Source organism: Otolemur garnettii, unplaced genomic scaffold (genome assembly GCF_000181295.1).
Source record: "Otolemur garnettii isolate 467f Iridium unplaced genomic scaffold, OtoGar3 scaffold00001, whole genome shotgun sequence".
Taxonomy (NCBI): Eukaryota; Metazoa; Chordata; class Mammalia; order Primates; family Galagidae; genus Otolemur; species Otolemur garnettii.
The window spans coordinates 58,526,674-58,554,450 of record NW_003852396.1 but is presented as its reverse complement, the minus strand read 5'-3'; the positions used below and the strand labels follow the sequence as shown (position 1 = coordinate 58,554,450).

Genomic DNA, 27,777 nt, shown 5'->3' with positions numbered 1-27,777 from the left:
TCCCCTTCCTTCCCCTTGTTACCCTCAGATGAGTGCTGTGGTGTCATAGCTCACAGCAACCTCAAACTCTTGGGCTCAAGCCATCCTCTTGGGAGGTCTCAGTCTCCCAAGTAGCTGGGACTACAGGCTTCTGCTGCAGCACCTGGCTAGTTTTTTTTATTTGTACAGATGGGGTCTCATTCCTTAGCTCCAGCAATCCACCTGCCTTGGCATCCCAGAGTTCTAGGCTTATAGACTTGAGCCACTATGCCCAGTCATCCAATATATTTACTGAAAAAAATTTGTGTACAGAGGACCCATGCATTTCAAACCCATGGTGTTCAAGGGCCATTTGTATCCTGTAAGTGCTATGGAGAACAAATGTGAGTTACCAAACTCAGGCTGAGAGGGGGCAGCCTTGGAAAGGTTCCCCTGAGAAAGAAGTGTTGTGCCCAGATCGCGTAGTTCCCAAAGACCACCAGGAGCTGAGTCCCATGCAAAAGCAAAAGGGCCTTTATTGCAGCAAGCTTGAGCTTGGACTCCCTGGGGTTCAGCTGGAATGGATCCTGGCCGAGAGCCATGAGCTCTGGGGCAGGGGTTTTTATGGGGTTGGGATCATAGGTGGGATTTGAGGAAGATCTGAGTGTGGGGCGGTGCAGGATTGGGCCCTAGTGGCCTAGTGGTCTGATCACAAGGTGTGCTCTGATTGGGTGGTAGGAATCATGCGATTATGGGGAAATACCTGGCGGGGAAACCGAAACTTATTTCTTAAGATGGTGGGAGCTGCCTAAAATGGCGTTTGCCTGGTTCTCTCATTTCCCCCTTGACTTGTGAATATCTGGGCCCAATCATGGGGCTGTTTCTATGGTTGTCATTTCTATCTCATTATTCGAAAGTGGCTGGTATTGATTGCATTGACTTCTCAGTACTAATAACAGTACCACTCCTATTCTTTCCTGCACAAATGCAACGAGTTTATTAATTATGCAAGGGCCTACAGTTAGGAGTAGAAATAATAAAATTAAAGGGCCTGCCAAAGCTGTTATTAAAGTAGTTAACCAAGGAGACCAATTAAAAAGACATTCATACCAACTCTGTTCTTTTTCTCTTTTTAGCTTGCGTTTAGGCAGGCTTTCTCGTAGGAGGGCCATTGATTCCTTTACTACTCCTGAATGATCAGCATAGAAGCAACATTCTTCTCCTAAGGCGGCACAGAGTCCGCCTTGTTGGAGAAACAGTAAGTCAAGACCTCTGCGGTTTTGTAACACTACTTCTGATAAAGACATCAGAGAATCTTGAAGAAGCGTTATAGGTTTTTCCAGTCTTTCTATGTCTATATCTATGGCTGCTTGCAAGGCATCATAGTTCTTGTCCTGGAGAACGAGGGCAGATCCTCCAGTACCTGCTCCTGCCACTCCTAGGCCTAAAAGAGTGGCTATGGTGAGGGCTGTGGCAACTTCCTGTTTCTGGCAAGGTAGGTCTGGGTCTAGGAATCTTTGGAATACTGCATCGCCTTTATAATAAATTAATCTGGGCACCAACTGTGCTAAAACACAATAATCTTGGCTTTGGTTTAAAACACCTGAATGTATACAGGGAGCTAATCTGGTGGAACAAGCCCATCAAGCGTTATTCATGGTTATCAGCTACCCGGTCCCATTCCACTGAGAGGTAGAATTACAAAGAGGCTGGTGAGAGGCAGACACTTGTCCCACACATGTGCCTTTCCCTATTACCATCTGAAGGGTAAGGTAGGGTTGGTTCTGATGCCATTGGCATGCACTTGCCTCCCCTGGTGTGGAGTTTCCTTCAATAGCAAAACCTTCATAATAGGGAGGCAGGATACTAAAACAAAGCCAACAAGCCACTGTTAATTCAGGTCTCCTAAGGTTTATCACTTGAAAAGTACTGTCTAGCAATTTCTATACTTGGTTAGAAAGTGTGGGGTGGGTCATGAGGGGATTAGTCAAAACATCTGTCTGGGAGGAGTTAATGGGGTCAGCTGGGGGGGCCAGTTTGGGAGGCTCTACTTATGAGCTGGGACCTAGAGCTAGGTTGGGTCCTATGAGCTTTACTGAGGGTATAGCAGGGCACCGTTCTAATGTTTGGATGGCAAAGAGTAGCCCATTATCATATCCATTCTGAAATAGTCTTAGTCCCCAGGTTTTTTTTACTTCCCATCCCTGGGCTTGCCGACCTCGTTGTGTGAAAGTGAGTATTAGGGGATTATAAGGGGGGTTTTTGACACCCTGTTGTGTTACTGCCTCTTTGGATTTGGATGATGTCAGTTTTGACAGAAGCATTCTAACTGAACCAACCAGTAGACTCACAACCCCAAGCTGCACAGTAAAAGGCTTGTGGCCCTCCACACTGCCTTTTTTTGTTTTGGGATCTATTTGTTCCTGGTTAGACATAGAATTGGGTTTGAAGTAAAATAGCTCACTGAGATGATTCTTTACACTTAGGGAGGCATGAACCTGTCTCTCGTGAGTTCTAGGTTCTATTGGCAAGGGCACAAAGGTCAAACTGGAGGGTTGGCCACTAAGAGTTAGAAGGGTGGAGACCTGATGTCTGGCTTACAGTGTGCCCTGTAACCTTATAACCTTCTATGTGGCACTTATAACCTTCTATGTGACGTTGACTGGGTCATGAGGACTAGGGGAAGCAGTACATACAGTTAGTAGAATCAAGCTGGTGACGAAGAACACTTGAGTTTCAGTTTTAGGGGATTGTCTTTGTCCTGCTGGAGTTTCCATTGCAGGAGGTAATCTTCCTGGATGGCAAATGGGTCCACAAGCCGAGCATGGGTGTGATGTATCCAGGAGGCAATGCTGTCTACTTTGATAGCAGTGGGCATTGTGAGGATCATGATGCAGGGTCCTTTTCACCAGGGTTCTAGAGTCTCACAGCGGTGGTGCTTTACCTACACCCAGTCACCTGGACGGTATGCATGAGGTTCAGGAGTGGGGCCAGCCTCGTACAGAGCTTTGAGACTATCCCAATTCTTTTTCTGCATGCGCTGGTAACATTGTAGAGAAAGAAGAAAGCCAGGGTCATTTTCTAATTCTAACAGATCAGCTTTCAAATTAGGGATGATGGGGGGTGGGCGCCCAAACATGATCTTGAAGGGTGTCAGCCCAATCATATAAGGGGAATTCTGGACCCTGTACAGGGCGTAGGGGAGGAGAGACACCCAGTCACCGCCAGTCGCAAGGGTTAATTTGGTCCAAGTCTCCTTCAAGGTTCAGTTCATTCTTTCTACCTGGCCCGAACTCTGGGGCCTGTATGCACAAAGTAATTTCCAATTAACCCTCAGAATCTCCGAGAGACTCTGCACTACCTGAGAAGTAAAGGCAGGTCCACTATCTGACCTGACACTGCATGGAAGTCCAAACCTGGGCATGATGTCTTCTAACAGTTTCTTTGCCACTACTTGGGCTGTCTCATGCTGGTAGGGAAAGCTTCTACCCACCCAGAGAAAGTGTCAATAAATACTAAGAGATATTTGTATCCATATTTATCTGGTTTGACTTTAGTGAAGTCCACTTCCCAATATACACCTGGTTTTGTCCCTCGTTGGTGGGACCCTGGGTTCTTGGGATGTGGGGTGCTACTGGTCAGTTGACACGCCTTACACGCAGCCATTATTTTATCAATTTTGGCCTTCTGGTTTTGAATTTTTATCTCTGCATGGCATAACAAGTCTTTTATTTTCCAAATACCCATGTGGTTTGAGTGATGCATTTGTTTTAAGACCCGTAGACCTAGCTCAGCAGGAGGATGGTTTTTCCATCACAAATGCGCCACATCCATTATACTTCTCCAAAGTATGAGCCATCGGGATCTGCTCTGTTCATTGGAGATCTTCTGGTATGTAGAGTGGTTTGTCAGGCAGGCAAAGAGGGCCTGGATCTGGACTTTGGATGGGCAGTGTAGCTTCTGCTACCTGGGCTACTTCTTTGGCCACTTGGTTAGTTCGTCTCTTTCCTCTGGCCACTGGGGTGTCTTGTCGCTGGTGTCCTGGGCAGTGCATTACTGCCACTTCCTGTGGGAGCCAGAGAGCTGCTAACAGAGTTAATATCTCATCTTTGTTCTTGACCGTCTTACCTTTTGCCATGAGCAGTCCCCACTCTTGGTAGATTGCCTCATGGACATGCACTGTGGCAAAGGCATACTGGCTATCATATAGACATTTAGTCTCAGTCCTTTCCCCAGTGTCAAAGCCTTTGTGAGGGTTTTTAGCTTTTTGTGCAGAAGTGCCTGCTGGAAGAGGTTCTGCCCAAACAGTCTCAGTGTCAGTCACAACTGCGCCCCCCACGTACCTGCACCCATCCTTGATGAAGCTGCTGCCATCTGTGTACCAGACAGTGGCTGCATTTAACAGGGGCTGGTCATTTAAGTCCTGGCGAATGCAGTGGACTTGAGCCAGGATCTCAGTACATTTGTGGAGGGAGCTTCCAGCTCTGGGTCTGGCAGGAGGGTGGCAGGGTTAAGGGTCGCTTTGGGCAAGAACCAAATTCTGGGAGGATTCAGCAATAGGCTTTGATAATGGGTGAGGTGAGCATTACTTATCCACGGGTCAGGCGGCTGCTTCAACACCCCTTCTGTGGCGTGGGGGGTTGTGACCAACAATTCCTGCCCCATTGTAAGTTTATCTGCATTTTTGACAAGCAAAGCAGTGGCTGCGATTATACGCAGGCATGGGGGCCATCCCGCTGCTACTGGGTCTAACTTCTTGGATAAGTAAGCCACTGGTCTGTTCCAGGGGCCTATTGCGTGAGTCAATACTCCTTTAGCTATTTCTTTATGTTCATCTATATATAGCTGGAAGGGTTTTGTGATGCCTGGGAGTCGTAATGCGGAGGCAGATAACAGGACCACCTTGAATGCCTTAAAAGCATTTTCTCTTTCTTCTGTCCAGTGGAAAGACTGCCCTTTTTTGGTGGCTTCATATAATGGTTTAGCAATCTCTGCAAACCCTAAAATTTAAAGCCTGCAGAAGCCAGCAGCCCCTAGAAATTCCTGAACTTCCTAGGGTGAGGTGGGGGTCAGGATTTTTAGCACGGTATCTTCCCTGGCCTGTGAAAGCCACCTCTGTCCTTTTTTTTAGCTCATACCCCAAGTAATTTACAGTTTGTTGGCAGATTTGGGCTTTCTAGGCTGAAGCATGGTAGCCTAGGTTGCCTAGGATGGCTAGCAGGTCCTGGGTCCCTTGCAGGCAGCTTTGTTCTTCGACAGCTAATATCAGTATGTCATCTACATACTGAAGGAGAGTCAGTCCGGGGTGCGCTTTACGGAACTCACCCAAGTCTTCATGCAAGGCCTCATTGAAGATGGTTGGAGAGTTCTTGAAGCTCTGTGGTAGTTGAGTCCAGGTCAGCTGTCCATTGATGCCTTCTTTGGGATCGCTCCACTTGAAGGCGAACATATCCTGGCTTTGTGGAGCTAGAGGCAAGCTAAAAAAGGCATCTTTTAAATCTAGGACTGTGTACCACGTTTGTGTTGGGGCCAGTGTGCTTAGGAGCCTGTACGGGTTGGGCATGTTTGGATGTATATCCGTAACCTGTTTGTTAACTTCTGTCAAGTCCTGCACTGGGCGTTAGTCATTTGTCAGAGGCTTTTTGACAGGGAGTAAAGGGGTGTTTCAAGGGGACTGACATGGTGTCAAAATTCCTACTTTCAAGAGCCTCTGGATATGGGTAGGATTTCTATCCGTGCTTCTTGGGGCATTGGGTACTGACGTACCCGAACTGGTTCGGCGTCTGGCTTAAGTTCTGCTATTACTGGTGGTCTGTGGGCAACATATCCTATACCTCCAGTTTCTGCCCAGGCTGACGGAAAGGAACTCATCCATTCAGACATCGTGGCCACCAGTGTAAGTACTGGGGGCTGATGGAGCCAATACTCATCTTTAAGCCTCAGAGTCAACACCTGGATAGGGCACCTCTGCCTGTCTGTGACTTGGGGCCCTTCTCTTTTGACAGTGATCTGGGCTCCTATTTTGTTTAAAAGGTCTCGCCCAAGAAGCTGGTATGGGCAGTCTGGAATGACCATAAATGCGTGGGATACCCGGCCCGTGCCCATGTCCACAGTTCTTCGGGTAGTCCATGAATATTGTTTAATTCCAGTGGCCCCTTGGACCCAAGACTTTTTGGTGTCCATCTTACCCTGGTCTAATACCAGGACTGAATGCTGAGTGCCCGTGTCTACCAAAAAGTCATTGGTGTCCCCTCCACTTTGAGGGTTACCCTGGGTTCAGGGAGGGACGCTGAACACTGACCCCTCTAATCGCTCAGTTCTCCAAGTTCTAGAACCTGAGTTTTACGGGGTAGATGGTTAGGACACTCTTTAGCCCAGTGTCCAAGTTCTTTATAATAGGCACACTGATCTCTCTGCAATCGTTGGGGTCTCTTGGAGGACTTCTCCTTACTTCCCTCCGCCAACCGTCGCAGTTGGTCCTATTTGTTACGTGGCTTGGCTGTCGTGGCAGCCAACAAAATTCTGGCCAGGTCTTGAGTTTGTTTGGCCTGGGCCCAGGTATTTTTCTCTTCCTGGGTTTCTCTGTTGTTATACATTTTCTGTGCTACTGCAAGCAAATCTTGTAAAGATTTTTTAGCCAGCCTGTCTACTCTCTGCAGCTTCCGTTTATGTCTGGGGCTGACTGGTTAACAAAGGCCATAGTAACAGCAGCCTTGTTTTCCTCCGCCTCCAGATCAAGGGGAGTGTAAGTATGGACAGCTTCCATAATCCTTTCTAAGAATGCAGCTGGAGATTCAGCCTTTTCCTGCTGCACATTCCCTACCTTAGCCAAATTGGTTGGCTTACGAGCTGCTTTATGGAGACCCCCCACATGAGAGTCTGGCGGTACACCTGGAGCCTCTCCTTACCTTCAGCCGTTTTGAAATCCTAGTTAGGGTGCGTGAGGGGGAAAGAAGTGTCAATAACACCTTGGTTGGTGGTAGGGTTCCCATCTTCCCCCAGGACTGTTTTCCTAGCCTCTGCCAGGATCTGATTCTGTTCCTCAGTGGTGAAGAGGACCTGTAGTAGCTGCTGGCAATCATCCCAAGTGGGCTGATGAGTAAAAAGGATGGAATCTAAAAGATCAATTAGAGCTGTTGGTTTCTCAGAAAACTTTGGATTCTGCATTTTCCAGTTATAGAAGTCACTAGTGGCAAAAGGCCAATAGTGCAGAGGTTGTTCCCCATTATCATCGGGGGGGGGGCCTGTTTCTTGCAAAGGAAGCACAGTGGAATCTGTGACTGGCACCTGCAGCTGCTCTCGCTGTGCCCTCTGACCTGTGGGGAGGGCTCCCCAATGGTCCTGAGGGACCAGCCGCTGCTTCCACTTTGTTGTCCTGCAGAGGGGCACAGGGAGCCTGTGGCAGGGATGGATAAGGAGGAGGAAACAGGTAGTCTGGGTCATTTCCACCCTGCAGAACGGGATAGAGGGGGGCAGTTGGTTGGGGAGACTCTTTAGGTTTTTCTTTAAGAGCTAACACCTTCTGAGGCTCTTCCTGCCTAGACGGCAGGATGGCTTTCAGCCATGCTCATGGATCCTTAACAAAGTCTTGCCAGGTTGTAATGTACGGGACCTGATCCAGATGGCTGGACCAAAGTCGATACACTACGTCTTTGACCTGGAAAATAATAGGAAGATGGAAAGTTCCTTCAGGGGGCCACCCGACGTTAAAGGTCAGCCATTCGTTCCTAGATTTTTTAACACTGAGACCAAGGTTCTGAGCTCGGCCTTTAAAGTCCTGGATGGTCTAAAATCAAAGATAAAGGAGTCATCTGCATCTGTCCCGTGTTGCCCACCGTCACCAAAATGCACATGAAACACACAGAACACAACAAAAAGCCAATGTCCGGCCCTTACAAGACTGGTAACAAAACTGAAACTGGGACGATGGCGGAACGCCAACTGGCGGGGAGTGACCCATCCCGTCCGTCCAGAAACACTAATGGGATCGATTCCACGTGACCCCTTTCGGCAGGATCTGGGGATTCCACATCCTAGTCCTCTGCAGACGTGGAGCCCAGAACGTCTTCCAGAACCCTGGCCGATAGCCTTTCAGTGGTGTGTCCGCCTGGGCTTTCTTTTGGCTCATCCAGAGTACCAAAATCTTGGGCCTGCATACAGGCACAAACACTGACACACACTGGTACCAGAACACTCACCACTCTTTAGCCCTCCTGTTCGGGGTCCTTAGGGGTCTTGGGGAATCCCGGACGAGCCCCCAAATGTTGTGCCCAGATCGTGTAGGTCCCAAAGACCACCAGGAGCCGAGTCCCATGCAAAAGGGCCTTTACTGTAGCCAGCTCAAGCTTGGACTCCTGCTGCAACGGATCCTGGCTGAGAGCCACGAGCTCTGGGGCGGGGGGTGGGGTTTATGGGGTTGGAATCATAGGTGTGGTTTGAGGAAGATCTGCGTATAGGACAGCGCAGGATTGAGCACTAGTGGTTCAGTGGTCTGATCACAAGGTGTGCTCTGATTGGGTGGTAGGAATCATGCGATCATGGGGAAATACATGGCGGGGAAACCGAAACTTATATCTAAAGATGGCAGGAGCTGCCTAAAATGGTGTTTGTCTGGTTCTCTCAGAAGCTTAGTCTTATTTTTTGAAGAACATGTTGGAGATAAAAGCATTAAATAAACTGGAAGCCATTATAAGGAATGGGATGACTGCTCCTTCAATAAATTTGTTCTCATATTTCTATATAAATAATTCTCTTGGTTTATATGGAGTGCTAAGAGAAGAAGAAACAGAAGTTAGAGCTTCTGATTGATTTTTGGAAGGTTGTAGTTTTTTTTTCTCTAAGGATAATGGGAATCACTGAAAAGGTTTTAAGTAAAAGAATGACATAATGAAGATATTTGATTGTTATGGAATGGCTTAGAGTGTGCTAAAAGAAAATGGATTAGCTATGAGTATGATTGGACTAAAGAGAAGACGATGGATTAAGAGATTACTGTGAGGAGCAGAATTAACATGACCACGGAAGTTTGAGGAGAGGAATCATAGGTGACCAATAAGTTTCTGTCTAGACTAGCTTTGTGGATGATGGAAGAGAGAAAACAGGAGAATTTTGTAGTTGATATTGGTTGTTTTGTGAGATGAGAAATAATAATTTGAGTTTGGACTGTGGTTGAGGTTTCCATGGAATATTCAAGTGGAGTTATCCAATATACAGTAGGCTACATGTGAGAGAAATCTCTAGATACAGATGTGAAATTATTAAGCACATTGTGGTGGTTTATTCCAAGGGAGTGGATAAACTCACCAAGAAAATACATACTTTAAAGGGGAAAAATAACTGCAAATAAGCTTTAAGGAAGATCAACATTTAAAAGCTGAGCAAAGGCTTTGTGTGGCTGGTTGCTCATTACTGTAAGGCTGAGGCTGGAGGATATGAGGATACTTGAGACCAGGAGTTCTAGAGTATCCTGGGCAAGATAGCAAGACCCTGTCACTGTAAAAAAATTTCAAAAATAGGCAAGGTGTGGTGGCATGTGCCTATAGTACTAGCTGCTCAGGAGGCTAAGGCAGAAGGATCACTTCAGTCCAGCAGTTTGAAGTTACAGTGAGCTGTGATTTTGCCACTGCTCTCAAGCCTAGGGAACAGAGCAAGAAGCAGTCCCCCAAACCCGTCCCCTTCCCCATGACACACACAAAAAGCTGAATGGAAGGACAGAAAGTAAAATGAGGATTGGAGAGTATTCATTTGACTTCATGATAATGGTTTTTTTGTGCATTTGTTAAGGGCAAATTTTTGAAATAGTAAACTTAGAAGTCAAATAATTATATTTAGAAGTGAATGGCAGTTAAAGTTTAATATTCCATAAAAGCAAACCATTTTACGATTTTAAAGATACTAGATAGAGATTTTAGGCAGTTTCTAAAGGACTTGAATGAAGTGAAAGGAATGAAATCCTGAGCACAGGAGAGAGGTCAGTATTTGAAAGGAGAGACAATTCAGTAGCTAAAAGGTGTAGAAGAAAATAAGGCTTTTTTTTCCTTTCTGCCATTAAATCTTGGAATCTCTTAATACCATTTTCTCTTGCCATTTCATATTCTTACTTTCATTCACCACCCAGTGGTATCAAGAGATTCCAAGATTTATATAAACGTTAACTATAATTACTTTTGTATTCTTACTTTCACTTGTTTCTTGAAAGTAATTGGTTAACATTTATATACTTGTCTCCTGAATGTCTTAGTGGGGCCTCAAACTCATTATACTTTAAGACAATTTCAGTAAATCAATTATTTTTTTTCTTCCCTTTTCCTATAGCTTATTAGGAAGAAAATTTTGAAACTTTTGAGAGCAATGACATAGAGACAGTGTTAGGGTGGAGGCAACACCCTAACAAAAAGCCAATGGCTGGCCCTTGTAATGATTTCTGCTTTTTACCTAGTAATGATTTCTGCTTTTTAGTACACATGCCAAGTAATGTTAAGATGTGTTTAGGTGGCTTTCCCATCTTAGTACACCTTGCTCTGGAGACTTTTCTGTGCTGATTACATTATAGATTTTGATATGCCTCATGATATTCAAAATGAAATGTTTAAGAATGCTTTAGGGGCGGTGCCTGTGTCTCAAAGTGGTAGGTTGCTGGTCTCATATGCCAGAGTTGGCAGGTTCAAGCCCAGCCCCAGCCAAAAACTACAAAAAAAAATGCTTTATTTAGAACCTGGTGATTGTGGGGCTGGGAGGGGGTGGCTGGAATAGGGTGGGCGATGGGGACAGCTTGGACTGGGTGGAATTTTCAAGTGGAGATATCCAATATATAGTAGGCTATGCGTGAGAAAAATCTCAGATGCAGATTTGAAATTATTAAGCACATGGTTGTGGTTTATTCCATGCTGATGGTTATTCCATCCCACTCTAGCTAGCCCCATGCCTCGCAGGCATGACTGCCACCTCCTGCTGCCCTGTAGCAGCTGGAGGCATCCTAGAGTGCCCCCACCAGTAGGGGTTAATAGGGCAGGGGTGGTGGGGCTGCCTTCTGGGTCCTGCTGAATGTGGCAGGTCCAGGTAGATGTGGCGGTACCTACTTTGTGACCATCAGACAGACCCTAGTTGGGAGTCTGTCTTTTCTCTACCACCTCTGCTGCCAGGAAGACATGGAGCTGGAGTCGGACAAGGATGGAGGGACATTATCTGATTGGCAGGGACCCCACCTACTTTGGTCCTATCCTAAACTATCTCCTTACTGGGAAACTTATTACTAAGGAGTTGGCAGAAGGTGTATGGGAAGATGCAGAGTTTTGCATTAACATTCTCTTGTATGGTTGGTTAAGGAAAGGACAGGAGAGTGTGAGATCAGAACTAACTTCACAAGGCCCTATAAAGCACGTGTACAGAGTCCTGCAATGTCAAGAAGAGCTCACACCAGATGTTCTCTACTGTGTCTTAGGTTAGAAATTCAAACGTAGTCCTATAACTATGGAAATGCAGACCAGGCAGAATTCTGTGTTGTCTTCAGAGAACTAAATAATTCTAACAGCATTGGCAAAGAGCTGAGTGAAAAGGCCAGAGATTATTCAGAAGAGAGGATCTTGGATATAAACTGAGAATCTGAAAAAATCGTAAAGGTTGAGACAGCAGTCCAGCTGACCATCTGTGCGAAGTTTAGTCTTACTCCTGTACAGTAGTGAGATACTGCAAAGTGGAGCTGAGTGGAGAAGTGTTCTGGTCAAAACCAAAGGACTCCCACACACACCTGCAGGACTCTGAAGACAAATGCAACTTCTGGCTCCAGAGTCCTTTTTTCAGAAACTTGGTTTTGTTTCCTGAGCTGGTATTGTAACAGATCTTTGCAGTAGCAGCTGGCCAGGTTCCCAGTTGGAGTCTTTTGGGATTCTAAGAGAAGGTAGAAGGTGGCCTATCTCTGTGGAATGGCCTGTACTTCAAGGAAGGTGGTGAAAAGGAAGAATTGTCCCTGAGTGGTGCGATAGTTTCAACCTAGCATGCCACATTGTGCTTTAGTAACTGCTTTGGAACACTGTCTTTTCTTCCTTCTCTGTACCCTCAAAGTCATGTAGCAGATGCACAGAGTTCTAGCTGCTGCTTGTCAAATTGAGGTTTTAAACATAGGATAGAGTTGCCAGAGTACTCTATATGCCAATGAACAGAGCCTCTGTGAGGACAGGGAGGATAAGGTGTCCTTTGTTGAGGTTGGTGATCAGAGCATCCAGCTGCTATCTCAGTTGTCTCCAGTAGTCAGGACCCTCTGGCAAATTTGCTTTCCCCCTACAGGGAGGTTTGAGACAGACAGTATCCTGCACTGAAGCAAACAGACAGGCAAATATACTGATGGGAGCATAAGGTACTTGCTATAACTGCATCTGCAGCCTTTTCTTACCCCACATTGATCCCATCCTCCTTCCCTGGCTTTTTAAACATAAAAGTGTTTTGTTCAAAATCTTTTTTAATTTTTTTTTTTTTTGGAGACAGAGTCTCTGTCACCCAGACTGGAGTGCAGTGGTCCAATCATCACTCACTATAACCTCAAACTCCTGGACTCAATCCTCCCACCTCAGCTTTCTGAGTAGCTAGGAATATAGGTGGGTGCCACCACACCCGGCTGATTTATTTTTCTTTTTTGGAAAGAAGATGCCTCGCCAGGTGCCCAGGCTTATCTTAAATTCCTGGCCTCAAGCCATCCTCACACCTGGACCTCCCAAAATGCTGAGATTATGGATGTGAGCCACCATGCCAGGCCCCAAAATCATTTAACTATACATGATAACTTTCTTTGTAGTTATTATGGATATGTATATGCCCACATATATATGAAGTGTGCATGTGCACACAATAATATATACAGTCATATGTTAATTTGAGAGATTATTCAGAAGCATGAAGGGAAAGTGATATATTGACAATCTAAAACCAGGAGGCAAGCTAATCCATGATAGCAATTTATTTAGTATTTATATTAATTCCATTTCTAATTACCTTCTGGACATTCTCTTACTAACTTACAACACTACTACTTTTAAACTGTTTAGTCTTGAAGATTTTTAGTCTAAATTTCCTCAAAATTTGAAAAAACTTGAGAAAAATTCTGATAGGTACCTAGAGTTTTATGGAAGTCAAAATACCAGAAGACAGTTTAAAAGTTTTTAAATATTATAAATGCAATGATGTTTTTAAAAGTGTGTTATATAACCATGTTACCTGAAACAAAATAGGAGTCTGCATTAAAAAAAGAAAAGAAATAAAAACAAAATTGTAAAAAAGTAAAAAGCAAAACACATAATACCTCACTTACACTGGTAATACCTCACTCACCTCTTCTGGTATTTTGTATTTCAGGAAATGATAGGCCCAGTTGTAGATTTAGCTACCTATGTCAAGAAACCTCACTACTCTCAGTTCCTCTCTTATACTTTATTCTGTCATAGCTGGTTTATTACAGAACCTGTGGAGTTTACTTCTTAATAACTATCCTTTGTAGGCTGTTTGATTCTCATCTTTGGTTCTCCTTCTTCCAGTTTATTCTTCACATTTAAGAGCCATCTGATCTTTTTTATATATATTATTATTATTATTGCTACTTTTAGAGACAGTCTCATTTTGTTGCCCTCGATAGAGTGATATGGCGTCACATCTCACAGCAACCTCCAGCTCTTGGGCTTAGGTGATTCTCTTGCTTCAGCCTCCCAAATAGCTGGGACTACAGGCACCCGCTGGCTATTCTTTTAGAGACAGTCTCATTTTGTTGCCCTCGATAGAGTGATATGGCGTCACATCTCACAGCAACCTCCAGCTCTTGGGCTTAGGTGATTCTCTTGCTTCAGCCTCCCAAATAGCTGGGACTACAGGCACCCGCCACAACGCCCAGCTATTTTTTTGTGCAGTTAGGCTGGGGCCCGGTTCGAACCCACCACCCTTGTTATATGGGGCTGGCGCCCTACTCACTGAGCCACGGTGCTGCCCCTGATCTTTTATAAATGGAAATCTGATCATATAATAAAAAATCCAAATTTGAAAAAAAAATTTTGTAGAGACAGGGGTCTTGCCATATTGCCTAGGCTGGTCTCAAACTCTTGTCCTCAAGTGATCCTCCCACCTTAGCCTCCCAACTGTTGGTGTTACAGGCATCACCTGCCGCATCTGGTCAAAACCAAAATTTTTTCTTTGTCACGTAGTCTTTCTGATGTTTTTATTAGTATTCAGTAGTAGTTCATGGTTAGCCCCTTCCACCTGTTTTGTCTACCAAGTTATACACAAGCCAGAATTTTTTAAGAACCTGCATGTAAGTTCCCTTTACCTGTCTCTCCAGGTTCACCAGTCTATTATAAATTCTCTTAGTACTTTAACATTCACTGAATGTCCTTACCATGGTCTCCTCCTCCAAAAGATAGAAGGGAATGTCTACTAAAGATTTCACTTTAAACTACATATCCTTGATAAAGCAATCTCACCATGCTTTCAAAATGAAATCAACTATTTTTACAGAATTTGAGTCTGAGAGGTTTAGAAGCAGCATGTATATCATCTTGCAGCCACATAGGAGGACCCTTTCTACAAAAATTCCAATAGTTTAGTATTTATAGAAGTCTTCAGTTATAATTGAAGGCAGGCATCATGTATATCACCCTTGTGGCTACATATTGGATCTCTTTCACAAGGATTGGAACACATTTGTATTTTTAGAAGTCTTCAGTTACAATTAAAAGGCAACCTTCAACTGCAATTGGCAGTTAGCCAATTTAAGGTATACCAGAAAACATGGACATGGTAAGCAACTGGCACCCTGTGACAAATGGGCACCCCTTCAGTTGGATTTTCAGTGGCTTCTCTAGCCTTTCAGTCCATATTACCATTGCGTATGCATTGGTAAATTGTAGAAACAGATATGATGAAGACTTACTACTGGGTTTGGTGGTATTCTGGCAACGTGATTGAAGGAATGAGTGCCAGGGTCATGCCTGTATAGAAGGAATTTCTAGACTTCATGTAATTCCTTTTGGCCTCCTCCCTGTCACTATACTAACAAAGGGAAGCTACTGTCCTGACTTCTATCGTCACAGATATGTATATGTGTCTTTTCTTTTATATAAGGTGGTCATAAAGTTTGTGTACCATTTTAAATTACTGTTTTAAATGGCACATGAAATTTATGGCCACTCTGTATGAATGAAGCCTTACTATACAAAGTGTCCCAAAGTTTGCCATACATAGGGAAAATGAGAAATTATAGCTAAGTATACCTTTATTTACAAGATATTCATTATTATTTTACAAAGAGGTGGCCAACACCTGTATATATTCTTGTATTTTACTTCTTTTCCTCAGCATTGTTTGTGAAATGATCCTTTTAACGAGCATGTTTGTGGATGATATATTCTTATTGCTGTATAGCATTATATAAATATGTTATAATTCATTCTCTTTCTGATGTTGAAAGGGATTTGGATAGTTTCCCATTTGTGGCCATTTCTCCACATGATTATACTACTTTATACCCTTATTAGTAATGTTTGAAAACTTCATTTATGTTTTAGCCTTATCAACACTTTATTTTCTCTTTTTAATCAGTCTCTAGCTTGCCTTTTATTTTCATTAAAAATATATTCTAACTTGGGCATTGCCTGTGGCTCAAAAGGGTAGGGTGCCAGCGCCATGTGCCGTAGGTGGTGGGTTCAAACCTAGCCCTGGCCGAAAAAAAAAATATTCTAACATATTAATTTTTTCTTTATGGCTAGTGTTTTATGGCTGTGTCTGCCTACTCTAAGATTCTGAAGATGATCTCTGTTTTCGTCTAAAACCCTATTTGCTTTTAAACATTTGCATCTGCACTCTGTTGGAATTGACTCTTTTGTGTTTCGTGTGAGGCAAGGGTAAATAAAGGTGCATTTGTTTTTCCTTTATGGGTATCCTATTGATCTAGCCTCATTTATTGAAAAGACAGTTCTTTCCCTCCATATATCCATTATTATTTTTTCAATTAAAAAATTCGCACATAAATTAGGCAGATTCCTTTCTGGACCCTCCATTCCATTGGTCAGAGAAATGACTTTTTTCCACAGAATTTTAGCTATGCTGTGCTGTTCTATCCTCAAGTTTAATCAGTAAAAATAGAAAATACACTCTATGGCAATCCCTTTTCATAACGTTTACTTCTCCTCCCCCAAATCTGTCTACTTCTTTTACATCTGTAGAACCTTTATGTAATTGGTTTTTATATTTTGTCCAGAGTTGATTGTTGTTTTTTTTTAGAAACAAAGTCTCACTTTGTCACCTTGGAAGGGTGCCATGGCATCACAGCAACCTCCAGCTCTTGGGCTTAGGTGATTCTCTTGCCTCAGCCTCCCAAGTAGCTGGGGCCCACCACAACACCTGGCTATTTTGTTGCCTTTTGGCCAGAGCCGGGTTTGAACCCACCACCTTCGGTATATGGGGCTAGCTCCCTACTCACTGAACCACGGGCACTGCCTTCATTGTTATTTGTGGTAAGGTTAGTTTGTTGTGAACTTAGTCATTAGAAAAGTAACTCTTAATATCTTTTTGGTGACTAATGATTTCTCATTTTATTTTATTGCTGATATTGATAATGACTGACTTTTTTTCATTGTTTTGCTAGAGATTTTTCCTTTGTATTAATCTCTTAAAAGAGAGTTTGGCTTTACTAATTTTTCTTGGTTTTATGTTTACTTCCTGTTTCATTATTCTTATCTTTATTACTAAATTTCTTCTATACTTTCAATTTGCTGAGGTTTTACTTTTTTCCCTTTTCTTGTAATAAAAGCTTAATTCATTGATTTTTCAGCCTTGCTTTTCTAATAGACTATGTAGATGAGAGTGTAATTTTCTTTTAGCATCACTTTAGCTGTTCATACGAGTTGATATTTTTTGTTTTTATAATTACTTATTTCAAAATATTTTCTAATTTTTGTTTTGGTTTTCTCTTTGGATTATTTAGAACACTTTTGAGAGTACTGAAATACTAAATTATATTCGATGCCAGGAAAGCAGGGGTAGGCTGGAATTATCCTGGGCAAATGAGTACTTATTCTAATTTTAGCATTTTTTAAGTATAAAAAGAAAATAGAGGAATTTAAATTAAAATTTATAAAACCATTGAATGCTCATATTTTGAAATGTCCAGTGTAATAGGATAAATATCAAACAATAGACACACTTTGGTTCAAGATTTGTCAAGTAAATGTGTGTATTAAAGACAGTTACATTTTAGTAAACACTCAAACATTAAAGATTTTTAGTGATAAAACAAAAAGATATTCTAGAGCTAGAAAGGTCTAGCATTTGTGACTATCTCAGGCTGGAACTGTTTTCATATTTGCATGTAGCCTAAATGAGGAATTAAATAACGGCTGACTGGCACTCCTTTAATGTGTCAACTAGAGTCTCAGAGGCATAAAGCTACTGTGATAATCTAAGCACGTGTAATGTTCTAATTATCGTGGACATTTCTGCTGAGATGGGATCAAATTTCCTTTCAGTTTGAATAATTATGAGAGCCTAGGAATAGGCCAAATATTTTAAACTATTCCATATGAAGCTTCTTACACCACATCTACTGATTTTTCACGTAGGGCCCTATAGGCTTGCGAAGCCCCCCTCTAAAAAAATACATAACTATTGTACCAATGGGTAGTGTTAGAGAGAAATTTATTGTTTGGACTGCTGTTTCCCAGTTTAAGAGTCTGGATATGAAGTATGTTTATGATCAGTTTATTGCAGGATGAAAATTAGAAACCTAGCCAACATTTTTGTCATTAATTCAGAACAAATTAGAGCCATCTATTACACAATTTAAGAAGATTTATTCATGGCTCTTCTTCTATATAATTATTATACCTCTTTTTGAATTGTTTTCTTAGGAAATACTTTTTTATTATTTTCAAATTTGATACCATTAACTACATTCTCTACTTTGAATTCCTTTAGTTTATAATCTCTTACATATCTGTGATCATATTTAGTTTCTCATTTATAATACTATATCTTTGAATTTTCTCTCAATTCATGATTGAGAATGTCATTTCTCTCTGATTAACTTTGAAGGATTCTTAAAAAATAAACTGTTCTATATATATATATATATTTTCTGTAGAGACAGAGTTTTACTTTATCACCCTCAGTAGAGTGATGTGGCGTCACTGCTCACAGCAACCTCCCAACTCCTGGGCTTAGGTGATTCTCTTGCCTCAGCCTCCCACTAGCTGGGACTACAGGTACCCACCACAACGTCCAGCTATTTTTTGGTTGCAGTTCGACTGGTGCTGGGTTTGAACCCACCACCCTCAGTATATGGGGCTGGTTACCCCACCCACTGAGCCACAGGTGCCGCCCTAAACTGTTCTATATTATTTTATTTTATCATTCTCCCATGTCTTTTCTCTCTGATTAACTTTGAAGGATTTTTAAAAAATAAACTGTTCTATATTATTTTATTTTATTTTTTGAGACAGTCTCACTTTGTCACCCTCAGTAGGGTGCCATAGCATCACATCTCAGAGCAACCTCAAACTCTTGGGCTCAGGGGATCCTTTTGCTTCAACCTCCTTAGTAGCTGTGAGTACAGGCACCTGTTATAACACCCAGCTATTTTTAGAGACAAGAGTCTCACACTCGTTCAGGCTGATCCTTGAACCTGTGAGCTCAGGCAGTCCACCTGCCTCGGCCTCCCAGAGTGCTAGGATTACAGCCATGAGCCACTGTGCCTGGCCCCAATAATCTATTTTAGTGGTATAAAATAGATTATGGTATAAAGTAGTATAAAGCCCTAGATTTATATATTTATTATTTTTATGATTTTATGATTTCTGGGTTTGGTTTTTTTTTCTAAATTTATTCCTTCTTCCTGCTGCTTTGAATGTTTTAGTCTATTCTGTACTGCTGTAACAGAATACCTGAGACTGGGCAATTTATAATGAACAGAAATTTCTTGGCTTAGGGTTTAGGAGGCTGGGAAGCCCAAGATTCAGAGACTGGCATCTGTTGAGGAAATCCTGACTGTGTCATTCAGTAGTGGAAGGGCAAAGAGAGAGCCAGAAAGAGCCAGAGACAGCAATAAAGCAAACTGGGAGCTGCTAATTAGTGCATGAATGTAGCGCCTTCGTGACTTAAACACTTTCCATTAGGCTTCACCTCCCAACACTTGCATTGTGGATACAGTTTCCAGCGCATTTTTGGGGGACACATTGAAACTTTGGTATGTTTTTTTACTGTGGCACTTTTTAAAGCAGAAATTAAAATATAATTCCAATAATCTGTTATGGTAATTTCTGGATGAACCCTGTCCAATTGAACTTCCTGTGTTGATAGAAATATTGTGCAGCTACACTGTCTAGCAAAATAGCCATTAAAGACATGATTTACTGAGCTACTTGAATGTGACTGATATGACTAAGGAACTAAATTTTTTATCTTATTTAATTTTAATTATTTAAATTTAAACAACTATCTATGATAAGTTGCTACTATATTAAATCACACAGCTCTAGATCTAGATTTTGTAATTTTTTTCTATAAAAGATCAAACTGTAAATATTTTAGGTTTTGTGATTTATATAGTCTCTATTGCCACTACTTAACTCTGCTGTTACAGCACAAAAGCAACCACTGCTAATGCATGTGTAATGAATATGACTTTGTTCCAATAAAACATTATTTACTAAAACACAGCGTCTGTTGGGTTTGGCTCATGGAGCTTGATTTGACAACTTCTCCACATAAAAAAAATGTATCTAGGGCTCTGTGTTTTTATTTCACCTACCTGTATTCCTTACATCTTTTCAGCACCCTTCCTTTGTGTGTGTGTAGGGGGGATTTTTGGAGGGGACAAAGGAGTCTCTTTTCTTGCCATGTTGGGGAGAGTATTATCCTTTTGGGTTGCTTTTCTGTCTCCCTCCCTTCCTTCCTTCCTTCCTTCCTTGTTTAAATTTCTATAAAGTCTGTTTATTTATTGGTATATTTTGCTTAAGCAGGGAGCAAGCAGACAGGCCCAGACCTTCTTTAATAGCAAGATAAAAAGGACCCTATCTTAGCTTATTTATTTATTTATTTTGAAACAGTCTCACTCTTTCACCCAGGCTAGAGTGCCATGGTATCAGCGTACCTCGCAGCAATCTCAAACTCCTGGATTCAAGTGATCCTCCTGTCTCAGTCTTCCAAGAAGCTGGGAGTACAGGTGCCATAACACCCAGCTTATTTTTTCTATTTTTTAGAGTTGGGGTCTCACTCTTGCCCAGGCTGGTCTCTAACTCCTGAGCTCACTTCCTGCCTCAGTCTTCCATGAAGCTGGGAGTACAGGTGCCATAACACCCAGCTAATTTTTTCTATTTTTTAGAGATGGGGTCTCACTCTTGCCCAGGCTGGTCTCTAACTCATGAGCTTAAGGAATCCACCTGTCTTGGCCTCTCAGAGTTTTAGGATTACTGGTATGATCTACAGAATCCAGCCATAAACAGTGTTCTTTTAATTCTTTTTAACAGGTTTTTAGCTGGGTCTTGTGGCACACACCCACAGTCCCACCTACTCAGGAGGCTGAGGCAGGAGGAGTTTGAGGTTGTTGTGAGCCCTAGGCTGATATTATGATACTCTATCCTGGGGCAACTGAGTAAGACTCTGTCTCTCTTTTTGGCCAGGGTCGGGTTTGAACCCACCACCTCTGTTATCTGGGGCTGGCGCCCTACTCCTTGAGCCACAGGCGCTGCCCGAGACTCTGTCTGAAAAAACAAATGATAACAACAAAAAATTTTAAAAATAATTTATAATTTTTGTGAACCTTGTAGAGAAGAATAATTCTGTTCTTTTTTTATGCCTCTTATTTTATAGATGTACTGTCTTTACATTATTCTGAAGATACGGGAATAGAATTTCTTTCTTTGAATTTTTCTTCTACTTCTGATTTCTTTAGGGTTAATTGTTCCACTTGTTTTTATCATGGTCTTCTCTTTCATGGTTATGGCTTTCTTAAATGTTGGTAATCCTTGGTTGTTTATTCATGTTGATAAATGAAGGACCACTTGAATACTAGGGGGAACTGGAAAGCATTTCCTTTTTCTTTGTTTTCCCATGAAATCTTTACCCTAAATGGAAGAAGACTGACATAGTTTCTTGTAGGTTGGTGGTTGGTAGCACTTATTTTTGTTTTTAATTTATTTTTCTTACTTACACATGTGTATATTAGGTTTACACTTTTGCCTTCACAGGCTAAATTTAATGACAATAACAATATTTATCATAAGGACTGAGAACAATATTTCATTGCAGCAATCTTCTGATTTCTTTTCTGAATGTATTTATCTTCATTCTTTATGAGGTTTTTGTTCTCAGTCCTTATGGTAGCACTTATTTATTGGTATATTTTGCTTTGAAGTATACAAGCAGGGAGCAAGCAGACAAGCCCAGACTTTCTTTAATTAAAGCCAAATAAAGAGGGACCCTATCTTACTTTTTCTACTTTCATACGTTGGAGATTAAATTCCTCTTAGTAGATTATATATAATAATATTTTTTTTTTCAAGAAGTAGCCTCTGTAACTGTTGATTCAGCCCAGAATCCCAAAGGAAGAAAACTTTCATCTTTCTGACATATTCTTATGTGTTTTTGCTTGGTTGAGGCTAGATATTCATTTTCTGGGAGGAGATAGTAAGTATTTTAGGTTTTGCTGGCAAGATGATGTTTTACTTTTTTCTACAATGAGTCAGCTCTGCCATGAGAAAGCAGTTATAGATGACATTAACAAATATGCATGATTGTGTTTTAATAACAATTTAATTATGAACGCTGAAATTTGAATTTCATATAGTTTTCACATGTACAAAATATTCTTTTTTCTTTCAGTCATTTAAAAGTGTAAGAACCAGTCTTACCTTATAGATCATTACAAAAACAGGTTGTGAGCCAGAAGATTTGCCCTATGAACCATAGTTTGCCAACCCATGTGTTAGACTGTTGTCTCCACTCTTTTCTGCCTATCACTATGATTTCATATGCTCTATCTCCCAGAAATTCTTCAAAATCTATAGTGTGTTGATCTCTCTCACTCCTTTTCTTAGAGTTTCTATTTGTCTTCATAGATATTTGAAAGATAAATAGAAATTTTTATGATTGTTAGGCAAACGGTTCTTTCAAACAAATTATTGAAGGGAGTAGTGATAAAATGTGCCTGTCATTTTAAATTAGAATCTCCTTTAGGCATGATATAGGGGGAGGAAGATAAACAGTAGAACTAAAACGTAAAGTATCTTCTTTAGTGCCTTCTTCAGTATCGCCACTCTATGGGATGTGTTTGTAATTATTTACAGTAGTAAGTAATGTTTTTGTTGAATGCTTACTGTGGTCTATGTAGTGTTTATAATGCCTTACATATATTTAATCTTCATTCATTTTACAGGTGACTAAATTTAGAAATTAACTGAGCCACAGAAAGGATAAGCAGCTTGCTTTATCTAGGGCCCATAATTTATAAATAGTAGATGTAGGGTTCACAATCGAGCTAGCCTGTCTGACTTCAAAGTCCATGCTCTTATCCAGTATTTTCATTTGATCCCAAACTCAGTCTTAGTTTCTTCCTCAAGATAGCTAATGTAACTAATTTATGGCTGTTGGTACAAAATATGAGGCATATTTGCCTTGCTGGAATGGGTATGTATTCAGAGTGATTAGAATCTTGAGGAAAAAGTGATGTAAAAGCAATTGGTAAATGGTATATATGTAACTCAGAGGTGAATAATTTCAGGTTTCTTAAAATCTGTCCTAATCTTATCTATAAAACAATTAGACTTCTTTGTTTCTCTGGAGTGTAGAAGTTTCAATTTCAACTCATATTAAAGAAAAAATTTTTTTTGCAGTTTTGGCTGGGGCTGTGCTTGAACCTACCACCCCTGGTATATGGGGCCGGTGCCTGCCTCCTTGAGCCACAGGTGCTGCCCCTAAAGAAAAATTTTATAATAAGATTTTCCAGTGCTGAAACAGGATCTTTAGTACTTGCTTTCTAAAATCTTTAAAATTTTAATTTTGTAGTTTGACTTTTCATATTTTTTATACCCCAAAGTGAAAGGTTAAAAAAAATTTTTTAAAGGCCATTTGGTATTATAATTTTTCCTTATTCATGAAAGTGAAAGATCTGAGAATAATTTTATAAATCATTTGATGTTCTAGGGTTAATTATTTTTATTTTCACTTTTTTTTTTTGTATGCCATAACAATGAGTTTATCTTAAGCAGAGAACTTGAGATGCAGTGTTTTAACTCTGTAGTGGCAGGTTGAACATCTGAGCTCAGAATTTTCCTGGATATAATTTACCCTTTAGTAAAACCTTGTCCATAAGAATTGGCCATCCTAGAAAACCTGGCAACGTGATACAAATACTTGCAAGTAGAGGCACCATAAACCAACTGGGGTGCTCCAAGAGAGTAGTTCTCTTTGTCTTCCTTTATTTTTAAAGGATTTATTTCCCATTCTTTTTGAAAACTCATTTATCTACAAATGAGGTTGATTTCTTCTTTCACAAAAAGTAAGTTTGACACATTTCAGAAGGAAAAGGCAATGGAGAAGACCTGTTTGAATGTACTTCCAAATCAAAATTGGAATTCAAACAACAAATTCCTGGAAAAAGGACTCAGAGCTCAGTATAAAGCAAATACCATCAACCACTTTTCCTTATACCTTATACAAGTGGTATGTGCCAACTACTACTTTTCTTTATACTCCATACAAGTGGTGCCAGTCTGCACTTTTCTTCACATTCCAGACCAATGGTATCACAATAGAAAAACTCACCAGAGATGCGGTACACAAATTCACAAACAATTTAGGGGATTCCCAACACAAACAATCTAAAATGCCATGACCTATCAGTCAAATGGGAATTTTCATTTACAACCAATGTTTTTTTTTTTTTTTTGTGGTTTGGTTTCAGGTTAATGCAGGCCTTACAGAATGACTGAGGACATGTTCCCTCTCCCTTAATTTTATGGAAAAATTTGAGAAGCATTGGTATTTATTATTTTTTGCCTGTTTAGTAGTTGCCAGTGAAGCCAACTCATGTAGGAGTTTACTTTGACGGGAGGAGGTCATTCATTTTTTAATGAACATTGTACAGTATATGCAAACAATTGCATATTATTTCTATGATATATGTTATAGCTAGTTTCATTTAATTCTAGTGATGTTAAACAAGATTAGTTCTAGTTTTCTAGGGCTACTATAATAAATCATTACAAATTTGGTGACTTAAAACAAGAGAAATTTATTGTTTTGTAATTGTGGAAAGCTTGTTCTTTATGGAGGCTTTAAGGGAGAATCCGTCCCATTTTTCTCCCTATCTCCTGATAGTTATTGGTAATCCTTAGTGTTCCTTGAGTCAGAGATGACTGACTTGACTTCTAGATGTTCCAACATACTCATACTGTGTTTCCCTGAAAATAAGACCTACCCAAAAATCCTTAGCAGGATTTCTGTGCATTTGTTAAATATAAGCCCTACCCTGATAATAAGACCTAGTGATTTATCTCATATGCTGCATAGCCACACCATGCATTTTGGTGTGGAAAAGTAAGACATCCCCTGAAAATAAGCCCTAGTGTGTCATCTTGAGAAAAAATAAATATAAGACAGTGTCTTATTTTCAGGGAAACACGGTATTGCTATCCTCTCTGTGTGTTCTTTTCTGTCTCTTCTAAGTACATTCTCATTAGATTTAGGTCCCATGTAACACTATATGATCTCATCTTGACCCTTATCTTAATTACATAAAGAACTGAAATAAGTTCACATTCTAAGGGTCTAGGCACATATGAATTTTGGGGATACTGTTTAGCACATTACAGTTTATCCTCTAAAAGTTCACTTCCACCTCATACACAAAACACATTCACCTCATTTCAGCATTCCCAAATGTCAACCCATACCAGTATCAAGTTTAAACCCCAAATCTCATCTAAATGTCATGAACTCAAAATGTGCCAAATCTCATCATCTCTTCCTTGAAGTGGTTGATCACATCCAGTAGTCATACACCTAATCTCTTAAAAAAATGTTTGTCGGCCACTCCCTTTGCCACTTCTTCAGAGGATGCTTTAGCATCTTTTATAATTAGATAGGCTGAGAATTTCCCAAATCATCAGGTGCTGGTGATTTCTTCCTTAATAGTTTTTCCTCAATTTATCTTTTTCTCATATTTTACTACGGCAAGGAGAAATGAATCCACATTTTCAATATTTTGCTTGGAAATCTTTACTGCTGTTCATTAGTTGCCAAGTTTTACTTTTCACCCCACAGTAGAACATATATTTTAGCCACATTTTCATTCACTCTGGAACAAACAGTGCTTTTCTCTACTGTGTAATACCATATTCTCTATTTCCTTTCTGAGACCTCATCAGAAGCTCCTTTAAAATGTTCCTGTGTTCATATATCTATGAACATTCAGTTCGTTATCATACATATGTTCTCTAAGGTGATGTTTCTCTCCCATCCTCTTTACTTCCTTTTGAGCCCTCATCAGAATTCTCTTAATATGTGGAATTTCTACCGCAGTATTTCAATGCAATGTAGGCTTTTTCTATTTTAGATATTTATTATGGCTGCACACCACTCTTCCATACCAAAATCTGTATCATTGAGAGTTCCCGGGTTGGTGCCTGTGGCTCAAGTGGCTAAGGTGCCAGCCACATACACCTAAGGTGGCGAGTTCGAATCCAGCCCGGGCCCACCAAAACAACAATGACGGCTGCAACCAAACAATAGCTGGGCGTTGTGGCGGGCGCCTGTGGTCCCAGCTACTTGGCAGGCAGAGGCAGGAGACTCGCTTGAGCCCAGGAGTTGGAGGTTGCTGTGAGCTGTGATGCCATGGCACTCTACCCAAGGGGACAGCTTGAGGCTCCTGTCTCAAAAAAAAAAAGAGTTCCCTAGAATTACCATAACAAATTAACAAAAACTTGTTGGCTTAACAAAACAGAAATTTATTTTCTCATAGTTTTGGAGGTCAGAAATCCAAAATTAAAATGTTAGGGCCATGTTTGTTCTGAAGACTAGGGGAGAATCCTTCCTTGCATCTTTTAGCTTTTGTTGACTCTTGTTTCTTGGCTGTGGCAGCATAACTTATCTGTCTTCATGTTCACATTGTCTTCTACTTTATGTCTGTATATGTTTTTTTGTTTCTAATGGCAATCTTGTTGGATTTAGGACTTTTTCTAATCTGGAATGGTCTCATGTTGGTTCTTACCTTAATTACATCTGCAAAAACCTTTTTCCCATTTAAGATCATGGTTTTTTCTTTTCTGTTCACTTATCTTCTCTTCCTCTTTTCTTTTTTTGTAGTTTCTTTCCTTTCCACCTTTCTTTTCCCCTCCCACCATTTTTTTGGGGATGGGATTGGGATCTCACTATTTTGCCCAGGCTGGTTAAAAAACTCCTGAGCTCAAGCCATCCTCCTGCCTCAGCCTCCCAAGTAGCTGGGATTACAGGCTCCTGCCACAGTGTCTGGCTATTTTTAGAGACGGGGTCTTGCTCTTGCTCAGGCTGATCTCGAGCCTGTGATTTCAGGCTATCCATCCACTTTGGCTTCCCAGAGTGCTAGGGTTACAGGTGTGAGCCACCACATGCCTGGCCCTAAATTTCCTCTTTATTAGAATATTGGTCTTCTCCCATCAATTGGAATGAGTACTTAAGATTAGATTTCCTTGAGAATTTTACATTTCAAGATTGACTCTAAAATGTTTAGTGAATTTTTAAAATATTAAAATAACTCAGAGGAAAAATTAAGCACATTTAGTTGAGTTTCAAGCATGTGAAATTGTTGGGATCAAGCATGGTGCCTGTAAATGGATGAAAGCAGACTATTGTCTGTAGAGAGAAAACTCACTTTAAAGATATTAAGATAAAAGAAAAAGTAGGAGGGTTATAAAGGGAAGAAGAGTGAATAAAACAAAAATTGGGATGATATGGAAATATATTACAGAGAGAAGGAAGATGAATTGGCCGAGATGGGAATTATCAGAAAAGTAAAATTTCTAAAACAATAAAGGCAAGAGAAAGCATAAGAGGGAGACTAAACAGAGCAAAAGATGAGAAATGATGAAGTGAATAGCTTACTGTTAAAGGGATAAAGATTAATATATGAATTTCTTTCAACTTCAAATAAATTAGTGGTAATTATTAGAGAGTAACTACAGTCTTGATATCATTGACTCAAGTCAAGCGGTTTGTCATTTTGCTAGGAAATAGTAGAAATCATTTTACATATTACTCATTAGATCTCAAGTAAATATTATTTATATATTAATTATATATTATAAAGTACTATACAGGGTGTCCATAAAGTTCATGTGCAGTGCAGTTTAAAATTGCACATGAACTTTATGGCTACACTGTATATAAAGTATATATAATTTTTTTAATTTTTATTTATTTATTTATTTATTTTTTAATTATTGAATGGTAACTATGTACATAAATGCACTTCTGGGGTACAGTGTGGGGTTGTCACACACAATCCTAAATACTTCTATCAAACTGGTTAACATAGCCTTCATGTCATTTTCTTAGTTATTGTTCTAAAACGTTCACATTCTACTCTTAGAAAGATTCACTTGCACCCTTGGAAGATAAACCTCAGAAGTGATCCCTCCAATCCCCCTCCCTCCACCCATTCCCCTGACCCCTCTCCCTCCCCCCTCTCTGTATTCTTAGGCTGTTAATTAGGTTATAGCTTTCAAATAAAAGGTATAAATTAGTTTCATAATAGGGGTGTGTACATTGGATACTTTTTCCTCCATTCTTGTGATACTTTGCTCAGAAGAACATTCT

At 40.6% G+C, this 27,777-nt stretch overlaps 1 protein-coding gene and 1 pseudogene across 2 annotated transcripts in view; both read left to right on the top strand.

Annotated features, from left to right (window-relative positions):
- The window catches only part of IMMP1L (inner mitochondrial membrane peptidase subunit 1), a 93,713-nt gene that overhangs the window by 5,801 nt on the left and 60,135 nt on the right, over positions 1-27,777 (top strand). The gene's annotated exons all lie outside the window — the stretch shown is intronic.
- Positions 7,885-11,555, top strand: LOC111723406 (annotated as a pseudogene).